This window comes from Mya arenaria, chromosome 15 (assembly GCF_026914265.1).
Source record: "Mya arenaria isolate MELC-2E11 chromosome 15, ASM2691426v1".
Lineage (NCBI taxonomy): Eukaryota > Metazoa > Mollusca > Bivalvia > Myida > Myidae > Mya > Mya arenaria.
The window spans coordinates 14,874,850-14,899,962 of record NC_069136.1 but is presented as its reverse complement, the minus strand read 5'-3'; the positions used below and the strand labels follow the sequence as shown (position 1 = coordinate 14,899,962).

Here is a 25,113-nt window from a genome sequence, read left to right as displayed (position 1 = left end):
CAAACATGAGCTTAGTACATGTTCACATTAAATCGCAAGGTATAGTGAAAAATAACATTGAATAACAGGGAACAGGTACAACTTTTAACATGCAACCACCGACAAAATAGGGGCATAATGATTTTTAAAGGCACTCATGGAAAAGCGAAGTATGACTAAAATATTTTTTGAATAAGGATCTTTTCACGTACTTATATCCCAGCGACGTACTCGTAAACGAGATGACAATAATTTCAATACAAAATTCCAAGTCAAAATTGCGTTGTACCAAATAAGTACATTGGCGGTTAACTCGACAAATATGAACACACACACTTGCCATGATAAACATTTTAAATTTTATGACTGCTAAATTATCCAGTTAGCCACTGATAACAAATTACCTTAAATTCTAGCAAGCTTGAACTCGTTGAAATGCGCGAGCAAATGACAATTGTACCTGATCATGTAGGTTTCATTATTAACTTACTAGAGGCAAAAATGATATGTATCAAGCATATGTAAAGGACGATGAAACATACCTGTGAGTTCATATTTTCCAGCTATTTCTCACCGAAATCCAACACTAAATATACCATTTGATTGTCATGACATTATATCCACCAGTGTAATAAAGGACAAGTTAATACCAATGCAACAAGCTTTCCTCTGACTCCAATATTGATTATCGGGAGACAAGAAACGTCCTAAGCCATGCACGGCAGCTTTAACGATGTAAAGAGACTAGAGACACTCAACTGTTTTAACTTTAGTGAAGCCGCTTGTTAACAACGATCGCGGTGAAACCGTTCTGACATGAAAATCATAGCTGTATTGTAGTTTATATGGTTTCGTCAATGATTTATTAATTGATTAGTCAACTTTCGAAAAAAACTGAAACACATTTAAAATATACTTTTTATATCGGCCAATGGTTCTTTTCTCTGCAAGTAAAAGCTTTCATAATGACACGATATTGAGAACGTTCATGTCGTTTTCTTATAACGAGCAGCGTTGAAAGACATACTTTTACTCAGAAATGCTAATGAAAATCCCTGTCAAATAATCCGTCGTTATTTCAATTCTGCCTTAACAAGTTATGTATGTATTGTATAGATGGATATACAACTAGTTATATACATATATGTGCAGGCAGTGTACTTGCATCGTGTGAATAGCAATTGCGGTTTTCGCTAAAGACAAATGTGCTGCTATTCAATGTTAATAAGTATGGGCTACGAAAGCATTAGGCACACATGTCGGAGATGCGTTCTATGAGTAATATGTCGAAAGTTCAGGAGAAGAACGACAATTCTCAAACTAAACATGCGTTTCCCAAAAACAAATAAGATTTAAATTTTATAATGGAATGTCTAGATGTAGTTTTCACATAAGAGAACTCAAGTCTGACAAATGAGCATGAATATTCCTTAGAGTGAAAATAATAACTGTATGAAAGCGTGTTTAATGAAAACCATTATGATAAGCGGCATTAATTGTAAAGTCAAGTAAATATTTGATTTCAAATAAGGTTCGGAAAGTATCAAATACGGTAACGGGCATATTGCTGAATGAATGAAACATAAGCTTATAAGAATTTTGTTTTAAATAAAATAAAATGTTGTGTCGTTGCACCCATTATTTTCATAAACTGAAGTAATTGAAAGATTAAAATACTATAACAAAATCAAATCCGATAATAGTCATTGATATGTATGCGAAAGGCTACAAACACAAGCTCAGCAGCAAAACGTTTAAACATAAACCCGGTTTAATGGGACTGGATAAACGCCAAAGACGTATTTCATACAATCACAAACAAGATCATGCATCACAAACCATTTGTTCGGAATTTGCATAAACTATAATGAGTACAATATTCCTACCCAGCCACGAATACACTCTAAAAGCGGCGTCAAATGTCGACTTCAAATTATAAGACGGATGATTTTTGTCTACTGAGGAGGATCGAATGGCTTACAGAGGTCCACATGGAGACGCGTTTAGTTTCATTTTTTTACTTCAATTGTTAAATCAATGACATACATTATCATGCTTCCATAAGCATTATTATTATTTTTAGAAAACTTTTTCTTTCATTTCACACACGCACACACTCGCGTAATATCACACAAGGTACATGCACACACGCAAACACCCTAAATAAAAAGATCATTAAAAAAGCCAAACAACACAACATTCGTCTGTTTTCGCCATACGAATACAAACCAAGGCGACAAACAACTAGAACTGTATTTTAATATGTGGTAAGTATTTGTATGTGCCCTTTATCGTACGCTTGCAATTATAAACTCAAGTGTTTCGGTGTCTTTTACAACCGGGACAAATATTAGAAACGATGTAAATCAATTCATTCATCATTGCAATTTGTATACTTTACTGCATGAATGTAGAACGTTACCCAAATATTATGTCCTCAAGCGTCATCGACCGACGACCATCTATAATTTCCTTGCTCATTTTCTCATTCTGCTGAAACTAATTCAATTCTGGTCAGAACATTTGGTCAGATAAATTAGGGCTTTCCTGACATGGCCATTTACTATAAGGATGTTAGAGATGTACTCTTTGCATGCGTTGAAAATAAGTTGCTTGTCTCTACACTATGGGGAACATACATTGGACTAGACGATGAGTGTTCAACCCAGGACAGCGCAATTTACATTACACTACAAGGAACTGGTATATCTTAACAGTGAATCAAAATACATACGTTCATGTAAGCAGTGTTATCCAAATGACTACCTGCTTAGCCTTTCTAACATGAGATTCAATGCAAAATACAGCATGTTTTATTCCCGCTCCTATATCCATTATCAGAAGAGACATAACACAACAACAGCTATAAACGGCAGTTTAAATAATGGAGGAATACATACATATTTTGAACAGTGAAAGGTTTCATTTTTGTCGTATCGTCCCCTACGGAAATTTGCCGCCTTAAGAATACAAATTTGCTTTTAAATTATACAATTTCGAAATACTATATCGATGTTTAATTTCCACAAAAAATGATTAATATCTTCACAGATTGGATTACATAATTGTCTTGTTTTCATGCTTTTTGATGAAATATGGGGTTTTATCAGTGAAATAACAACAATGAAAATATAAGTTCACTAAGTAAATCTGGAGTGAAAATATCAACTTTGAAAACTACTTTTAAAATCCTTTGTAGTAACTTCCCTTTAATCAAAACAGAACACTTCACTTTTAACCTGAAAATTTTGGCAAAAAATGTTTAAAATTTAAAGAAATGTTTTATAAATTTAATTAAATATATATTTGGAAATTAACAACTTACCATTTATTACAGGTTATCCCGTTTTTCAAACGTTTTCTTGGTCTTGAAGCTGAATGTTCGAACATTTGCTTTTATACCAAACAAATTACAGACGAAAACAACTAATCGAACATAAATATAATTTTATATCATCGTTCAAATGTATTTTAAGCTATTTGTCGTTGGTATACGTAAAACGAGCCTTCCGGAAATTTCACACAATAATTTACAGATATTCTGATAGTTTTTACTCCACCCACGCCTTAAAATTTGTCAACAAACTAGCGTGGCATTCACTCTTTACCTGGAAAAAAACCCTGTTTTCAAGCGAAACAGACTGGTCTCTGACAGAAAGATGACTGAATATTCATGTAAACACCGTCTAAAACTAAGAAACATGTTTAAAATCCAATGATTATCCGCATTTGTTTTGCTAACACATTTAAACTTCCAAATTTTCATTCATTAAATAGCGGCGTAGTAATTTGGTGCCCCGCTTAAAATAAACGTGTTTTCGTTAATTTTTGGAAGATATGTGCACTTATAAAACTTTATTGATTACTGTTCATAAAAGCTTTGCCCTAAAAATGAGCGAATAATAAACTATAAGAATGAATAGCAGGGAACTTTTTCTCAACAAACCGGAAATAGAAAAGTTGACAGTTATAATTTTGCATGAGGGGCGCCCAACGGGTAGCAGCGTAAATAACACCCTTTTCGAAAAAGGGGCTAATTAAGAAATAAATTAAAACACTAATAAAACACCAAAAATTAGCATAAAAGATACCGAAACTTGTTTATTTCAGTGTAAGATCGTATCTAATCTCACTCCTGATCATAGAAAAACTATATTTTCACTCGTGGCTTCACCACTCCTGCAAATATGTTTTTCTATGACACTCGTGAAATAAAATAAGATCTTGCACTGAAATAAACAAATATCCTCTATATCTGCTCGAACCAAACGCAATAAATACCAATGCCACAGAAAAGCTGAAATAGCAGCGTCAAATGTCTGCTTCTTTTTGAATGGGCCTACTGAGGATAATAGAATGACAGTGTTTCGAATTGATTCGACTTTTGTTTCTATCTTAGTTTCTTGTTTTTTTAACTTCCATGTTTTTTCAATATATGATTATATCTTTCTTTTGAGAAGATTTAAATCATTTTTGGACGACTTTAGATTCGTCTTTCTGCGTCAATTTCTAAACCTCCATCATAGATACAAATACGCTATTTATTTTGGACTTTTTAAAGTTATTTTCGTAAAAGATGAACCTGTTAACAGTTATTGATCGATTCAAGTATGGACTAAATAGAAGATTATTGTATGTTTTCGTATGTGATCGTAAAATAGTTCCGTTTTGGTGTTCACGCGGTTTATATATTGCAATCCAACACTAATCCAACTTGTCTGAAAGTGGTATTGTGTTATTATTATTATTATTAAAACATGTATGCGCACGTAACGTCATATCGGAAATGACGTCGTTGATCTAGTCATGTGTGCTTAAAGAACGGGCTTAAATTTCAAATGAGTGAAATGTGTCATTTAAAGTTATAACATTAAATGCAATAACAGTTTAGCAAAGTTGGTAGAGAACCACTAAGGAATGCGTTTTACCACTTTATATGTATTCTTGTATGAAGATTTGTATTTATCGCGAAGTGGTACGATGTTTGGCCACATAGACTTATACGGCATTCGAGTAAATAAATATTCTGTTTGGTTTTGTTTTGTTCATATCCATATTGTAACCTGAAGGTGAAGATTAAACTTAAAACGATCGGCAATAGGTACGTGTAAAAAATAGATAAGTATTAAAGGTTTATGCCTCATGTTGATAATCGTTCTATAAAAAGACAAATAAGAAAAATGTTAAGAAAGGGTGAATTCAAAGCAACACTACATTATTATATTTGCTTTAACAAAAATATCAATATCGGACATCACGTCGATACATTACTTTCATCATTGTTTTAAAAAAAAATAACTTGGAGAAACACAAACATAAGATATTAACTACATTTTGATTTAACGAAATCAATGTGATATACAGTTAAGTTAATGTTTCTGCTTAGTAATTGCTGCATGCTCTTTTTGATACGCAGACCTTTATAAACCCAAGCGGTTGCTTGCATTAAGAATGCGACTTCACCTGATAACTACGTTAAGTGTATCCCTAACAGTTGAAGAAGACGAATTAATCCCAAAGCAACAATGCAAAATCTTGCTCGAATATCGAGTATCGGGGAGACATAAAACGACCACGGCTGAAATGGCCAGACTTTAAGACGTATAACGACCGTTGCGGTTCCGTCTCCTAGTGGTAAAGACACTTCATTATCAAACCAGGCGTCGCAGGTTCAATACTCCGCTTCTCTTCTAAAAATTACTAACCGTTCTTCGGGAGGGACGTTAAACGCAGACTTGGTGTTACAGTGCTAAACACTTGCGCAGGATAGCTTTTACTTGAATTACATAGCATTACATGTGCATTATGCGCAACAACCTCGCACAACTAAAACTCTCATAGTGACTGATGTGGCCATATGTAATAATGGAGAGTGATTCATTTCTACGCGAGTAAAATATCTCACTAGTTCAATAGTTATGCATTTTGGTACAACACCAATATTTAGTGGCATGTGCAACACGACCATCGTTGACTTCTCCATTCAAACACTTTATGCCCGTATTGAGCATGAACATACACAGTGAATAATATTGAAATAATATTGCAAATCCTGGTGAAATCATCCGCCGTAATTTCAATTATGTCTAAAGAAGCAATATATGTATTGCAGGGATATAAATCTATCAATATACAGACACAAGCGGACAGCGTAATGGCACACTGGGAATATCAGACAAATCTAGATTTAAAATTGCTGTAACTAGAAAATAACTTCCATGTCATAAATCTAGAGTTACTAAAACATCATACAAATTGTCGAAGATGCATGAAAGGAGTTATTTGTCGTCAAACTGCATTTGCAGGAGAATAACGGCTATGGCGTGACAAACATCAATATTTTAGAAAACAAATGCAATTGACGTTTACGAAAAGAGCGGAGGATATAAATTGCATAACTGAATGTCGAGAGGTTATTTTCATACGTTTTCCATAAAATAGAACTTTAAGTCATGCGAATACATAATAAAAATAATATAAACGAAAAGCTTACACCATGTTCATTATATTAGTGCCAACATAAAACGAACTCAAAATATGGTCAGGACTAAAGCGTGTGAATGTGGGCATGACGGTGCTCATTTTACCCAGAAGCTACTTTAAATGATATACAGAAAGTATTACATAAGGTAACCATATACACATGTAAACATATTGCCTAATAAATCATTCATTGTCGGAAATCTGTATGCTTAGCTCACTCAGTTCCTTATTTGGAAAAAACCCGGCATGGAACAAGAAAACAGTACGAAACAATTGTTGACCAAGGCCAAGAGTCATTGCAATGTGTGTACACCCCTTCAAAACTGTTGACGATTTCTATAACATTTTGACCTCACAGACAGCTAACAAGCGCAACCAAACGACGATCATCTATCATTGCCTTGCCCATTCTCGTATTTTAACGACACTAATTCAATTCTGGTAAGGATATTTGGTCAGAGGAAATTGGAGTTTTCATAACATAGCAATTTTCTATAAAGATTAAATGATTTATTTGTCTATGCGTCATAGTTTTGACCGGTGGTATCTACCTGATGGAAAATCAAAATTTGATAGCGCAATACATTTTAAACCACGCAGAACAGGCACATGTTGACTATAAATCACAACGAACGGGAATATTTTACCACTAAATCGCAACATATTTGTAAAAGTTAACATTTAAAACAGTTAATAGGTACAGGTTAACATTAAATCTTAATAAATACATGTTAACATTAACTGACTGCTAGTCGCTACATTGTTGAAAATAAATCAACACTAGGTCAGGCCTTAAATATTGAACCCTTCATGTTGCATAACGAAGCATGGATATACCTACTATCACAGGGAACACATATATACATGTATGTATATATATTAACATGCAATTACGCGGAACAATTACATGTTAATATTAATATGTTAAAATGAATATGTATATGTAAACATGAAACAGCAAGGTAAAAGGGAATGTTAATTTTAAATAACATGAAACAGGTCGATTACATTAGATCAAACATAAAGGAAGGCTAGGTTTCATTATGCAGACACAGGAGGCAAAGACGACATGCACAGTAATATACAAACGTCAAATACAACTACCTGACAGTTCAAACTTTCTAGCTTATTCTCACTGAAATCCCAGACTTAATTATCAATGACTGTCATGATGTTGTATTCCCCATAATAGTTAAGGTCAAATTAATACCAATTTAACGAGTTTTCCTCTGACTATATTGATTATCGGGCAGACATGAAACGCCCTAAGCCATACATGCCATCTTTAAAGATGTAAAGGGACTAGAGACACTCAACTGCTTTTGATTTGAATAAAGCCACTTGCTGATAACAGTCGTGAGTATGCAGTTCTGACATTCAAACCGTAGCTAGTGTTGTTAATTTAGGGTTGTCAGTGATTTTTTTGTTTGATGCTTCCGTAACGACTTTTTGAAGACTTATAAAATAATATAAAAATTTAAAACGTTATTTTACATCGGATAGTGGTTCACATATATTTTCCAGTAACAGCTCTTACAATGACACGGCGCATGAAACATTTATGTCTTTTTGTTTGGATTCCATCACCAGCAGAGTTAAAAACATGACCGCCAAAACATTTTAGCACGAACGTACTCGAAAATGAAGATGAAAAACAATATAAACCATTCATACGACGTTACGTCAATTATGATTTAACAGTGATGTATGCATAGCTATGATATGCATATATCAATATACAGACATAAGAAGACTGTACAATAGCATGCTTGGAATAACATCGAAACAGCAATGCTTAAAAATGTTTTTACAAGGGGGTAAAACATCCATATTATAACTTTATCTAGTATTAAAATGCACATTATTTTGTTTAAGATGCATTCGCAAGGAAATAACTGCAATTCCCAGACTGAAATTTGCGTGACCAAGAATAATAATAAAGAAAACAAATGAAGTTGATGTTTTCGAAAGGAATTACGGATTAATTTAAGTTTAATAATGGAATGTCTAGAAGTTGTTCCCATAAAAGAGAATTTCAGGTCTGGAAAGTGAAGAATGCCAATATTAACAACATAAAAAGTATTAAAATGTTGTGTTGTGCAACAATTTACATACGTTCAAGACACTGGAATAATTGAGAGACTTAAATTATACACAAAGAACAAATCCGTTAAAAGTCATCACACACCAAATGTTCGAAATATTGTATTCAAATTTGAGTACCTTGAGTAACATTTATAGTTTTCGTGAAGTTTTGACTTTTGAAACTAAACAACATTCATTTCGCGGTTCGCTGCTGACTAAGAGCAATTGCTAACGATTTCCTATTTCATTGCCTTGTTTTGTGAAAAAAACCTGCATCAGTGAACTTGTCAGTAGAACTGTCTTCAGATAAACAAGGATCTAACAATCACCCGAAAGATTCTGTTCTTTAGCTTCATGCTTTTTAAGCACGTATATGCTATAGACTTTGAATCATATAATGTATGGTAGAAATTGATAACAAAAAGATAGAGAGGAAATGGTTCTATTTAATCAGAATATGTTTAGCTACAGGTCCTTGGTATGGCATTTAATTATTTTAAAAGTCATTTAAGGTCTCCTTTTGATTATTGTTCATGTTTGATTATATCGGTTTACCTTTCAAGTACATTAACACATATGCATACCTATTTTTGTTAGTTGCATTTTATAGAGGTTTAAAACATACTTTAATCCCTTTGGGCAAATCCATCATTTCCACTAATCTGTTTTATTTTCTATTCATTGCATTCAAGTTATATGTATTGGGATGCATCTTAGATACATGTTATGAATGTTGACATAACATTGGAGTATTTATTCAATACAAAATAACTTAACAATTTCAACAAACTACGCCCATGCTTAAAAAAACATAAACGTTTACCCTTTTCCAGTAAGAAATAACTTAAGTGAGTTTAGCATTAATTAGCGCACTCATTGATATTTGATTATGTACAACACATTTTTTTTTCTATATAAACCGGAATAAAGCTATTATTAACAAAACAGAAACTTGCTCGACAGGCTATTGGTATTTTTTCTTTACAGATTGACTGACATAATTATCTTCGCAGGCCGAACAATATAGATACCCTATCACAGAAAAACTGTCATATCGGCGTTAAATGTTATCGAATAACAGATGCGTCTGCCTGTTTAGGAGAATTGCGTGTCTGAACGTGGACCGTAGTGAGACGAGCTAAGTTTTTTTTCTATTACTTATATCAATATGTCAAATCATATTTATTTTGTTTGAGATTAATCTAATAATTTTAGACGAAGTTAGACGATCTTTACAAGTACGTCCTTTCTAAGAAGAAATATCTTAAATCTGTAAGCAATTAAGAATCAAGTTCAGTTTGAAATGAAAGCACTTGTCTTCGAATATCAAAACTTTAGGCTTGTGGTAACGGACGAAATTCATTTCAAGTTATGGTAGTCAATGCAAAACAAGTGTATTATAACGGGAATTATTTAAGCAAAGTTTGAGGATTACAAAAGAACACTATAAACCACATTATACTCGTAGACACGTAGGAAATATATTAATCAAATATGTATTTTATTTGTATTGTAACATAAATTTGAAAACATATACATATACATTTATCTTCGAGTTTATGCAATTTCAAGATACCGATTATTAAATCCCTACATACAGTAGATACAAACAAAATCGAAATAGAATAACAGAGCCTTACCATACTAGTTTATTGGCGCCAAAAACGAATGGCAATATCTGTCACCAGCGTCGAAAAACAATTTTCAAGAGTATTATTTTTAAAACCAATAAAACGAAGGAAGCTACAGTGACCAGACCCAGTTGGAGGGCACAAGAATAAAGCCAAAACAGTCATTCAAAAAGTGAAAATAACTTTGATATATAACTTTCTTCACATATGTGGTAAAAAAATTGTCATCTCGTATATGCTCTGTTTGCACGCATATAATCATAGACTCACTTGTTTTCATGTGGCAAAAATGGGAATGAAGGAATCGATTGAGACCAAAGGAATGAGTCATCACAATTAAAATACATCATTTCAGAAATTTTGACACCACAGACAGCTTATAAGCGCCACTGACCGACGACCATCTATCTTTTCCTCGCCAGTTTTCTCACTCTGCCGAAACGAATTTAATTCTGGTAAGCACAGTCTGTTTGTAGGTTGTAATCGAGCTTACATCGTATGGCTATTTAGTAGGAGGATAATGTAATGTTTGTCTACGTTCGAAAGACAACACGGAAATCAACACTTGTCAAAGCATTTTATGTTTCAATGTTTTATGTTGCACCTAGATATATGCATTTCTAACATTAAGTAACAGTAACGGATAAGTGTAAGCATAGATCCACAGGGAAAAATAACAATTTAACATTAAATCAAAAGGCAAATGTACATTTTAACATAAACTCATTTGAATACTGACATCAAAGGGAAACATAATAAACATCTGCAAGCATTGACACGCGGAATACGACTGATTTTAAAATACATATGTATGTATGAATTGAAATTGATTTCACTTCCCCAATGCAACAGTTCATAGCCATTAAATTCGAACTTGAACAGACAAGCCTTATAAATTATTACAGTTCTCTAGACTTTGGAATAATCCGAATTATTAGAATTTATTGGAATCTGTTCCAAATGGGACAAAACACAATCCAACCACATTGTTATCAAAATGAAATCAGATTATCGTTACAGTTTGCTGGAGAAAAGTTTTATTGAGTTAAGGCTACGAATTGATAGCAGAGGAAAGAACTAATAAGTAAAGTATACAAATGATTGCATTATTTATACTTTCTATTTGCGTTTCATGAGTTAAATCTGAATCTGAAAACCTAGGAATACACTTGAGTGTTATGTAATTGAACATCCAAGTGAAAGACAAATCAATACCAACGCATGAATGCTACAGGAGTGACTTTTAATGTTTGTCCCATATGACAGTGCTATGCGTTGGTACACGTTAAAGAACCAGGGTAGCTAATACCAGAGCTACACTGTGAACTATGCCCAACAACCTACCACGAATACGACTTAATATCTCACCGGGAACAATGCCCCCACACCCACCAGGTTATAAGGACTAGATACACTGACTTGTGTTTGCATTAATTGAAGGCACTTCTTGATAACCTCGTATAAAATTTGAAAAAAAAAACAAAACAAAAATAAACAAACAACAACCTGATTTTATATCGAACAGTCGTTCATGTCTCTCTGGAATTATATTGCAAACTCTAGCCAAATCATGTGTCGTTGTTTGAAATGTTTTTTTAAAGTAAAACAGGCGGCATGTGCGTTAAAATCACCTACCCTATGGCCACACCCCTTCCTAAACAAATCAGTAAAACTAACTTTTTCAGAACCAAAATGTTTTAAAACATGATCAACTATTACAAACCCTTAAACAACGAGGGGGTGAGGCCATAGAGAGGGTTATATCAACGCAACTGCCGCCTTTGAACAGTAATGGACACATTGCATAAATATACATCTATCAATATACCGACGTAAGCAGACAGTGTAATATCATGCTGGGAATAACATTAGGTGTCTAATTTTAACATTGTTGTAACTAGATAATAACTTCCATGTAATAAATTGTTACGAAAACATAAAAACAATTGTCGATAATGCATGCTAAGAGTAATTTGTCTTCAAATCTGCAATTTCAGGAGAAGAACGACAATTCTAAGACTAGACTTGCGTTACAAAAATCAATATTCTAGAATACATATTTAGTTGTTTTACAAAAACATGACAGGTTTAAATTGCGTAATGGAATGTCAAGAAGTTTGTTTCCCAACGATTTCCACGAAAGTGAAATTTAGGACACAGTCTGGCAAATGATGAATAACAATATTAACATCCTAAAACTCTCAGTTTAAATAATTCGTAGATGAAATAATAACAGAATGATCACACGGCCCCAATATCAAGAAAAAAACGTCGAATCACAATTCCAATCTCAACGCATTTTACCACATAACTTCAAACGTTATTTAGACTAAAAGTACATTTTTTGTTGTAGAATAAGTATACATCGGAATCTTTACCATTTTTTCAATTTGTTTTAATGATTTTAAGATTGAAATTTGAATTTGGCTTTTTGTGATATTGGGGCCAGGTCAAGAAAAGACAATTCACTCAGCACTTGCTTTCAATTGATATTCGGCAAATCTCAAATTAGAAAACCAGCTGTCAACATGGCCATGGACACAACAAAATAGAGAAATAATTAATGTTTACAAAATATATGTCTTTGCATATGATTGAAATGAATACTAGAGTAGTTAAGGTATTAAATGACTTACCCAATAGCTTATACGATGATCGTAATTTAAAAATAGGCTTATCATTTTAATTAGTTTTGGAACATAACATATTTAGCATATTTAGCAATTGGAAAAGTTTGGGAAAAGTACTGGGTATACTTCTTAAGGACAGATGTAGTTTGATATAGGCTAGATGTTTGGCTTCAGTCATTGGTCAAATCATTTCATTGCAGTTGGTTATATGCAAAAAAGGTCGTATGCTTACTTTGATGACCGTAAAACATAACACATTTGATACCTCAAACGAGTTTAAGGACATCTTATAATTTATTTTCCTGCGTAAGTAACGAAAATATTAAAATAATAATGTATTAGCGAGACAGGCTTTGATGCAATATTTGAACAGTGATGAGTAAAACGCCTTTGAGCCATATATCTAGTATTTGCTTCTGGACAATCATCTTCTGGGAATATTATAGCATTACTAACAATTACTTTTTCCTTTTAAACCTTAAACACATACTTCGCTGTTTATTGTTACAGTAATGTACTGCGATACAATTGTATGCTATTGAATACGTTAATATTTCACGTAAAAGAATATTTCGCGTCGCCAGCTTAGCATACGTCTATTATTGAACAGAGTTATTAAATCTGTGTTGTAAATTAAAATATTTGACAGTATATATTTCAACAGGTCGGTGTTAGATCTTACCGGCAGCAAAAACGATTGCCTTTCTCAGTCCGATTGACAAGAACTGTACACTATAGAGAAAATAACAGAATCACAATAATTATTGTATTTACAATATAAGTAGAGAGTTGAAAATATATTAAAAAAAACAACGGCTTGTATAAGTTCTTTTAGAATACATTTGATGCAAAAATGGAAACACATGAACTTGTAATGGAACAAACAAGTCATCGTATTTGCAAAAAGATTTAGCAACAGAATCAGGATAATTGTTTAATTTACAACATGAGTAAAAAAAGGAAAGCACTTTTTCTCCCGAAGGAATTCTCTATGAATACGTTTGCGTTGTTTGTTTCCTGCGGTGATGATAATGAAGTCAATAGCATTGAAAAAAATGGCAGCGAAGATTTGATCACAATGGAAACATAATGATGACACAACATGCAGGCTAAGCTCACTGGAGTACAAAAAATCTGTTTAAGTAATTATCTGGCACTGAAAGAGACGCCAAACACTAAAGGCTGTTCATAAAAAAGATAAAATGAGGACATGATGTTGTTAGATAATCATGTTGTTCTTAAAAAAGTAACGGACGCTGCAAAACGTCGTTAAAGTGTTTCGATATATCGACATCATTGCAGATTTTAGCAATAGACCCATACATAGTAAAACAATGTAAAGCATGGAGACATTTTTTTTCAAAAAACATTTTTTAATATTTAAACTAGATCATTGCATCGTACGCATGTGACGAAATCAAAGTCACAAATCTAAAATATGTTGTGTTTTATATTATAGGTATGAACGCTTTACATTTAACCGTTTTCATAAATGTATCGGACCTGTAATGCAAAAGAGTTCCAAGACTATTCAATAACAGAGCTAAATTGAATGTATCGTCTTTAAACATCACTTACAATTGAACCCAAAAAATACGATAACGTTTCCTTTCGACACAATGGTTTTAAATTGCCATTAAAAAATAATGGGATGCCTTTTAACCTCAAACAATGAAACAAACAACATTGGGATCGAGTCAACGCCTTTATGTAACTTGTTCTACAGTCGTATGACGTCATATTGTTTTAAATCCTAATCAGGATAGTAGCGCTGCAATATATATGCGTTATGCTTTATCGGTAATGACACAACCTAACCTGCAATACGACCCGAAACAGCTTGATTAAATGTTGCTCGCATTGATAAACGTTGGAAGAAGCGTGAGGTTTAGCGCTCATACACAGATTTTATAGAACTGCGTTTGCCCAAACGGTACCAAGGAGGTAACCCGAATGATTTCTTAGTACTGGGTTGTCCAAGACAGTGCTAAAGAGGTAACCCGAATGATTTCTTAGTACTGAGTTTCACAGACCGTGCCAAGGAGATAACCAGGATGATTTCTTAGAACTGAGTTAATCCAGACCGTGCCAAGGAGATAACCAGGATGATTTCTTAGAACTGAGTTAATCCAGACCGTGCCAAGGAGATAACCAGGATGATTTCTTAGAACTGAGTTAATCCAGACCGTGCCAAGGAGATAACCAGGATGATTTCTTAGAACTGAGTTTTCCCAGACCGTGCCAAGGAGATAACCAGGATGATTTCTTAGTACTAGATTTTCCCAGAATGTGCCATGTAGGTTACCCAAATAATCCCGGTATTAAAATATTTGTGAAATGTTTGTTTGTCCTTTTGTGACGTTGTGTGTCTGACGTTAAGTATCTGTAGGACATTTGATCGTATCGTCTTTAAATGAGACCATGGCTACATTCTAGGTTGATTGGATTGCTCAAGTAGTTTTCATTGTGTTATCAATTAACACATATTCAAGCTAATTCAAACACTACAAAGGGAGACGGACAAGAGTTAAGTGTTTCAATTGGCATTTTCAACATCAAAATACGTACATTCATTACAAGTAAACGATTTACAAAGCGGCAACGGTATAATCACTTTAAAAAGGTATTAAAAACAGTCAACATATAGATAAATAGTCTTATGTTCTCACATTAAGCCATCCTTAAAGTGACATTCTTTTTCAAAATTAATACATACACATGAATAACAAACATCAATTTTGACTGATACACCTTCAACTAATTACTAAAAAATGCATTTTAGGAAAATAATAATGACTGATATTAATGGCTGATAACAAGTTTATAACCTTAATTTTAATAGCAAAAAGCGCAAAAATATTAAATGTTTGTTGAATGCTAAGATATTTACTGTGGTTTACTATAGTCTCATAAGGTAGTAATACCGTGTGTTATGCTCATTTCTTTCAAATTAAACTCGGTATCCTCCATAAGAACCATTGTTTTTTGACATTTATTTATCCTTTTTGGAATATTAAAACAATATAATTAACTGTGGTAAATCATGTTTGGGAGTAAGAGTGCATCTTTAATTACCCAGACATGTCGTTTGGGCCGTTAAAGTCGATGTCTAATTGATTGTCGAGATGTAACGAGAAATAAACATTCAATATTCCAGCTCTTTCTCTGGCCTATTATTTTTGAGGGTTATGAAGTTGTACGAACACATGTTAATTGCTTGGTGTCTTGGTTGAAAAACAACTGAAACAATCAGTATTCTGTTACCCGAAAACATGCTGTATACGACATTAAACTTGATATTTTCAAAATCACATTGCTACAAGAACGATGCCATCATAACCATTAAATATATTTCGCATCGATGTAATGTGTAATAAACAATATATCCCCAGATCATAAACACAGTAAAATAAGCCTAATGCTCGTACTAATCCAAGGGAAATATTACAAAATATACACCCAGAAATAATAGTCATTGGTCTAAATGACATAAAATGACCAAATTTAAGAACTTGATGTCCTCTGATATTGACAAAATATTGAATAATATTGCTACCTATAGATGAAAGAATTGCTTAACTTGACGTAATTGACATATTAAATATGTTCAACATATAGTTATGGTTTCTACTTTTGTAAATGTGATAAAATGTTGCAAAATGATATTCAGTTCATGTTTGTATTAACTAAATTTATGTTGACATAAACTACTATTAAGAGTGTCATTGTGTATTGACAATGTTCAAATTGCATACACTAATACAACATTGACTTTTCTTGGCATCAAAGTACATAAAAGAGTTAATTGTAAAGCTGGATTCGTCTGAAAGTTTCGGTCAACAAACCACCGTATTTGAAAATCAGAGAGCAACAATATTATTCTTTTATTCTCACTATAAAAACAGCCTTTCTCCCAAAGCAGTAATCATAGCAGGATGGTTTTATTTAATTTGCTTTAGACAAGGATGAAATTGGATTCAATACCGTGGAATAATTTGGCAACAATGATTTAATCACGAAGGCAACGCAATCATGACAAATTGCAATCTAAGCTTCCTAGAGTTAACAAAATATGTTTATATGGAGGTTTGAATGAATTTATGGTACTGAAAAATCCTTTTTTCAGGGAAAATAAATAAACCACACTGATAAAATACAAAATCCATTCTAAAACCATGGAAATGGTACTTCGAAATACATTGTACACGTCTCGCTTACAACGAACTATGGAAAGAAATCAAACTAATGTTCATAAGAATCGATTTGAAAGAAGACATTAAAGGCTGTTTATACATTGTGTCATAAACTTCATACATAACACAATAGTTACTCAATCTTGTTTATTTGTGTCTGTACAAAGTCCCAAAATGACCTTAAACAAACCATTTCAGACCAGACAATAAGTCATAGTTTCTAACTCAACCAGTTCGTTTTTTATGCAAGACTATACTAATATCCGATACTTAATTATCTTTTGATGTTGCTATTTATAAATGTTGTTACTTAGTATACGCGGCTGTACCTGTTTTTTTTGTACAACGATCAAGAAAGATTATGTAAACGATTAAATGTACGCCAAAAAATTAAACGTCTGGTCATTTAAGTGTAACTTGAATTGAACTCCTTGATTGTTAGCCTATTTAAACCTTACTTGTCGATATACGATTTAAGATAACGAGGTAAAGATTTCCTTACGGGACGCCATTAACAATGGCAGTCCATAACGTTTATAAACAATTTCTTTTCCTATTTTTTAACATCGAAATCAACAATATTCTAAGAAAATTTGCAGGAATCGCACAAACAAGACACTTAAATGCAATACAGCTTTTTCATGATTGGATTTTATGGGGGCATAGTTTTAAACATTGCTAATGCGAGCTTAGATGTTTGTTTATGAATGAGCCTTTCGTACCTAAGAGCTAGTGCTGTTACTCTGGCTTGATTCATTTGTTTTCAAGTGATGTTTGTATCCGGTCGTTGAATATTTGATATTACTTTATCAGTTGGGTTATGGCAATGTAAACTCGATAAGCCCTCAGTTGACTTGTATTCAAGTGAATTCGAGGACATATCAAGTTAGATAAAGTTTGAATGTGAGTGGTCTACTGTTAAAGGTGCCTGCCTATCATCCAATAAGTTGTTGGTTAGATCCCAACTAAGCCCTCTCAAAATACACATTATTGCTTCTTTTTACCCAGAAAACGAACTCGGTTTGGTTTTTGATCACCAAGCCGGACATATGGGTGTCCTCCGACTATTCCGGTTTCCCCTACACCACAAGACCACACTCTCGTGTAAAATCGTGCCAACGAGAGTTATTAACATAATGTTGTAATAATTTGTTTCACAATCGTGGCAAAAAAGTTTATACTGAAACTATACGCACACATGCGTGATGCTTTGAGCTGTCAGCTTTAAAGATAGAAGATTATCAATGGTTCATAAATGGGTGGATGATAGAACAATCCGTAACTCTCTGAAACAGCTGTTATTATTGAATCGATTGGTGAACTATTCATACTAATCACACAGACATCGGTTGCCACGAAAATAGCATTCAGCTTGTGGACATCCTACTCTTCAACTGAAAAACATATGTTACCCTTTTGGTCAAAAACACTTATAACAAAATAAATAACAACAATTAAAATAATGATCGAGCAAAACTTAATTTTCACAAAATAAGTTAAAACACCTAAATTGCGCACAATGATTTTTGATGCGATATTAGAAATATATTGACGTTTTTCAACCGGGAAATATGGCCATGTACCTATTAATTCAAAACATTTGTTTACAAAGGCTTATGATTTTATATGTACACTGACCTTATGCTTTATTTAATCTTTTGATCATTTTGATTACCTTTAATTTTGGGAGCGTCTGGGTACCACATATACCGGTAAAATGTTTATCAGTAATACTAACCAATAAATACTAAGCCATAATTAGGCAAAAATATGTCCTAATAACGAGATACTTGGTTCAAAGCTCATCTCCTTACTACGATAAGCTATCTCATAAGTAGGAATTAGGATCTCATAATTAGGATAAGTATCTCCTAAGAAGGAGATAGTATCTCCTAATTTGAAGCTAATATTTCCTTACCATGACTTATAACACTGTTTGTCCGAAATAGGATTTTAGCACGGTTCCGTTTGTACAGGGGTTTACTTTGTATAGTACATGTAACTCCCGTAGTCCTAGATAAGTTTGATTGGTTACACACTAACCAGCGTATTAGTTGATGCCGCAGACTCTTGATTAAGTGTTGGAGCAATATGTACACTTAATACTTATCAAATAGTATTTACCTGGTCTTTCAAACCAGGCCATTTTCTGTTAAGTGACTTGCATTGATGGTGGTCTATCCATTTGTTTACCGGTCGATATACTGTTTCAGCATGCCCTTGATTTAATGAGGTAACGATTTCCGGACTGGTTGTAACAATAATGGAAGTCAATTATTTGTACAAATATTACCTATACAGACAACTGCATTTGTAAATAGTAACTTTCCCGAGTATATTTTATACGACAATCGACATTGATCATCGCTTTGAAGATCATAGCAAATAACAAATTCAATACCTCACACGAGTTTGTGGAATACGAGTATCGTCATGCGCTATTAATGAAATGTACATACTTCCGAAAGAGGTTTTGACTCGAAATTTTTACAGTGATGAATTAAACGCCATTGTTCTATACTCTAGTATTTGCTAAAGGATAAGGTATTAGAAAGTTACTTAAATTTACTTTTGCCATATATACTCAATTCGATGTTAGTATTTTACAGCGATACACATGTGCATTATTGTGTACTATTACACAGACTAATATTCCATATAAAACATATTTCGCGTCGCCCATTTTGTTTTACAGAGTTCAATAAACATGCGTCTTATCGCACATTTGCAGATATAAACATGTTTTTTTTCATGTGAATTGCATGACGTGGGCGTTCAAGATTGATTATGGTATATTTTTTGGCCAATTTCTCAACTTTCCAAAACCAGGTTTATGGGATTAAAAGGGATAATACATATAAATACCGTTAGCCATTGTGTTAAAAACCTCAAATGGATAAACATATCTGAGAAACTGAGGCCATGATTACGAACAGACTCAAGCTCATTGTCAAAAGTAGTGTCTGTCTATATGCATTGATCAAATCAAAAGTCGTCATTCAAAACAATAACCAGATAAGTGTTCAAAATTAAAGTTCGCCCAGCCACTGACTCAGCTCTGCTTAAATCAGCAGATCTTAATATTTCAAATAAATAAAGACTGCCTGCCGATATGCCAGAATAAATTTATGACGAATGTGAAAAATATTGCAAATCCATAAGACATCTTATAATTTCGAACACTAAGAAGATGTTAATTTTTTAAACATTAAGGCACAAATATTGGTATATAATTTGAGTCGAGAAAATCGTCCTGTCCAGGAACGGCTTTTCATATAAATGGTATTTACATCTTACCTAAACATGCTTATATATGAGGTAAAGTGCATACAACACAAATAAACCTATCGACTTTATAATTAAATACAAACATGTGCATACAGTACGCTAGATTCCAAAATGTGTGACATAAACATATTTACCTTATGCAGATTCGTTTTAAGTAAACAGTACTGTTAATTTGGAAAAATTAAAGTCCAGACACGCTTTTTATATAACACTTTGTAAACGGTCATACACCATCTTTAACTTGATTGTAAATTCGTACTGTCATATCTAAGATTAATTGCAAGTCAAATTTATGAATATATCCTATTTCTCACACACTACAAATAGAAACGGGGAAATATAACAATATACCAAGAACACAGAGAATTTGTAGAACCTGCAGTCAAAACCAAGTAGAATCAGAATACCATTTTCTTTTTGTATGTCAAAAATTTAGGGATGTACGTAAACAATTCTTTAAACCATACTATTGCTACTGGCCTAATATACACAAGTTTACAAAATTATTATGCGAAGATACTATTAACACAACCATCAATATGGCAAAATATATATCATGCAAATAACATCATTATTCAATCTCACCAGTTGGACAGTCTACATATGAATAATACCATACAATATATTGCAACTTACCATACATTGCTGCAACTAATTCACTATATATCCACGGTTGGAATTTCATTCACAAATGTATAATACTTTTCATTCATAGAAAGTTGGTTGTAGTACCACATAGCACGAGGGTGTCAAGTCATTGAGTACATACAAAAACACGAGTTAGCCAAGATATTCACGACTGGATAAATACTACTCCATCTAACTTCTGTTAAACAAACACTCGGACTTGTTTAAATTTTTGTTCTATCAAATTGTTAATAACAAAATGTTTTATTTAAGCATTCTAGATTTACCTTTAATTGCAAAATAATTCACTACTACTGACTAAGAATCATTTATCTTTATGTTAACATTTTATTTTTATGTTTCTCGCTAAGTTCTACCTGTTTGCTCATAAACTGTTTGTATGCTTTAGGCATTATTGCCTGAATGCATTAAAAGTTCTTGTTGTTGTTGTTGTTGTTGTTGTTGTATATTTCCTAAATAACTGTACGATTTGAAATAGTGTGAATTGTAATCTTCACAAGAAGCGAAATATTTAGCCCAAAGAAAAGTCAAGCAGAAGGTATTATGACATAACATGTTCACCTAGTATATAAACAAAGAGTTTATATCAAAGTAAAGTTTAAGCTAAGATAAATGATGTGAAATCGACAACTTTATTTGTCAACATTTCTACATTGTCATGAAAGAATCAGACAACAATAAATAATCATAAATCTTACACGACATGTTAGTAATCATACCATTGCTTCGGGATAGGCTTGCTCGAGATTTAGCAATTCGAACAGTAATTGTATTTATATAATAAGCAACAGCGCCGTTGAAATATATATGTACAATTTAGAATAGTTGAATGAAAATAAAATTAAACATACCACCATTATGTTTGCTAATGAACCTAGCATTTGAAAGTTTTGGAGCATTGTGTAGCATTTGCTGTGTCTAAATATTCTAACTTCTAAGTACGGGGCTGTAATTTTGTAAGGTGTATAATGACGGTCTGTACCAGGTTTTACAAAGAAAGTTTAGTCGTGTAACAGACCCAGCAAAATAGTTTTTTTTTCTCTTCTTCCACAGTTTAGTGATAAGTCATCCTTTGGTATGATGAAATACGGCATCATGATTGAATATTGAGCATTTCAACATGTAACTATAAAGCCTGTGCCAGAGGACGTTGACAGAGTTTCACTCACTTAATAATCTAATCAAAGCAAGACAGCTGTGTGTATATTATGGATCTGAACTCTACGTAAATTTGGTATTGCACTTATCTTCGGGTCAATGTTTTTCGATAAGTTGTTTAAGAGAGTGGAGACCGTCATTCTTTTGACAGAGCAGATATCTTTCCGTTTACATAATTTGGTAATCTTCGGCCAATATGTCCTCCGAGCATGCGCAATTTAACTTTAACTGACGATTATTTTGACTCTACTTTATCATTGCTGCAATGAAACATACTTAAACTCAGTGTGTTTTCGTGTATGCTTAATAAAATGACAAATGATCAAAGAATAGTACAGGCCAATTGAATGTGGAGGACAAGGATCAAGGAAAATAGTATAAATCATTCTGTCCTGGGTCGATACCATTTTGACCTGGACACAGCTTACAAGCGCTGCTGACCGGCGGTCATCTTTCATTTTCTTGGCCATTTTCTTAGTCTGGTTCTGTTATCACATTTTGTCGGAATAATTTAGGCTTACATGTCCTAGCCATTTATGAAGATGTCGAATACAGTTTTATACCATGCGTAGTAGAGGTGTTCCCTACACTATGGGAAATCCAATGTGACAAGGCGGTAAGTGTTTTTTTTTAATTTGAATTAAATATCAAGGAACAGGTAGAGGTTAACATAAGAGACATATATCAACATTTTATCACAATGTATAGGCACAATACCATGTTTCTACTAAATTCCAATTGCTACATTATTAACATTACCTCGCATGAACTAGGTACATGTTCACATCAAATAGCAAGGTATAGGTAAATGATAGCATTAAATAACAGAGAACAGGTTCAAGTTTACGTTAAATCACATACTTCAAGCGCATTTCAACATGTAATCACCGACTTTTTAACCGGCATTTGATTTAAACTTTGATTTGATCTAAGTATGTACTTATATTCCAGCGACGTACTCGTAAACGATATGACATTTATTTTACTACATTACTCAAAGTCAAAATTATGCAGCTCGAAAACTAATAATTGGCGGTTAACTATACTTATATGAACACATAGACTCTGTAAATTTCTTGACTGCAAAATTATCGAATTGAAAATGTTACATTTTTTCTTTTTGTTGAACAACACCATCCGAATATATTTTATCAAAGACCTACTTCAGAGGTTTTACCTAAGGAATAATTAGCTTGTATCTTGATATATATATATCATTGAAACCATGATGGTCCTCTTTTCATTTAGTATGATTTACCCATTTTATTTTGCGACGCCAATAGACTACCCAGTTGAAAATATCAGTTATGTTATGTTGGCAGATATAGTGCTAAGACATTATGTAATTCGGTAAGAGCTACTATTGTAATTTAAAATGCATCAGTGTATAAGACTGTCACATCGGGACACCGTTTAACATCCTTTCCATGGAACGATAAGTTATATTTTATTGGTGAGAAATTGGATCGAGTCTGCGATTCTTGAATTGACAGTAAAATGTCTTAAATACCACTAGACCATGGTTCCGCCACTTAAATGAAAACCTTAAGATAAAATCGATATAGAGGATAAGGCAAGAATATAATTGCACAAACACTTCTTATTGCTATTGAAGGTAACCGTGTACATATCGTTTGTATTTTAGAAAACAACAGCAACACACATACAAAAGATACATGCCATTACTTATTCAAATACAAAGGAAAGATTTAAGCTGGAATAAATTCAATTGAGTTTCGTGGCAAGTTTAAATTATTATTACCTATGCACTTTTAATCATCTTTGATTATTCGGATAATTTAAATATAAAAATATATTTACTGATTTATATAAATATTAAGATTAGTATAAACCAATGATAACAAACATTTCCTTTTAATTTTGCAAGCAAGAAATCGCTGACACGAGCGAGCAAATGACATTTGTACCTGATCGTGTAGGTTTCACTATCCATACACTAAAGGCAAAAACGATATGAATTAAACATATGTACAGGTCGAAGACACCTACCTGTGAGTTCATATTTTCCAGCTATTTCTCACCGAAATTCAACACTAAATATATCATTTGATTGTCATAATATTGTATCCGCCAGAGTAATAAAGGAACAAGGTAAATACCAATGCAACACGTTTCCCTCTGACTCCTATATTGATTATCGGAAAGACATGAAACGGCCTAAGAGATACACGACAGCTTTAACGATGTAATGGGACTAAAGACACTTGACTGTTTTTACTTGGGTGAAGCCGCTTGTTAATGAGACTCGCGATGAAACAGTTCTGACATCAAGACCATAGCTATATTGTACTTATTATGGGTTGATCAATGAGTTATTTATTGATACGTCAAATTTCGAAAATAAAAAAAAACCCACTATAGATTTGGATTTGCGTGTTGGATCTCGGTGTGATTTAAATTATAAAGCAAAAATAAATCCGTTAGCAGTCATTGGTCTTGCATCATAACCAAATCTTAGAAATTTTGCATAAACTATAATGAGAACAAAATTCCTACTGCCAAATTTGATATCTTATATCGATGTTTCATTTCAACCAATTATTTTTCGGATCGCCATATTTTGACAACCATTCTCACATATCTTCTAATACCAAACTAATAAATACCCAGCCAAGGAAAGACTGTAGTAGCGGCGTCAAATGTCCACTTCCAATTATAAGATGGATGATTTCTGTCTACTGAGGAGGATCGAATGACTGATAGAGGCCCACATTGAGACGCGTTTGATTTCATTCTTTTACTTCAATTGTTATATCAATGACATATACACGAGCATTATGATTATTTTTAGAGACCTTGAGAGCAAAATACAAGGGACTGTTAACTTTTATGTCAGGGAACAGGTCGATAACATTTGATCAAACATAAACGACGGGTATGTTTCACTATGCAACACGGGAGGCAACAAACATATCTAAAAGACAAAAACCTTCCAGTTTTTTTTCTCACTGAAATCCTACGTTTAATATACCAATGATTGCCATGATGTTGTATTCC

The 25,113-nt window shown here is 33.1% G+C and overlaps 1 pseudogene; it reads right to left on the bottom strand.

Moving 5' to 3' along the window:
- Positions 1-24,188, bottom strand: part of LOC128220630 (adhesion G protein-coupled receptor B2-like) — a 35,469-nt pseudogene extending 11,281 nt beyond the window's left edge.
- Between the last annotated feature and the right edge of the window lie 925 nt (positions 24,189-25,113).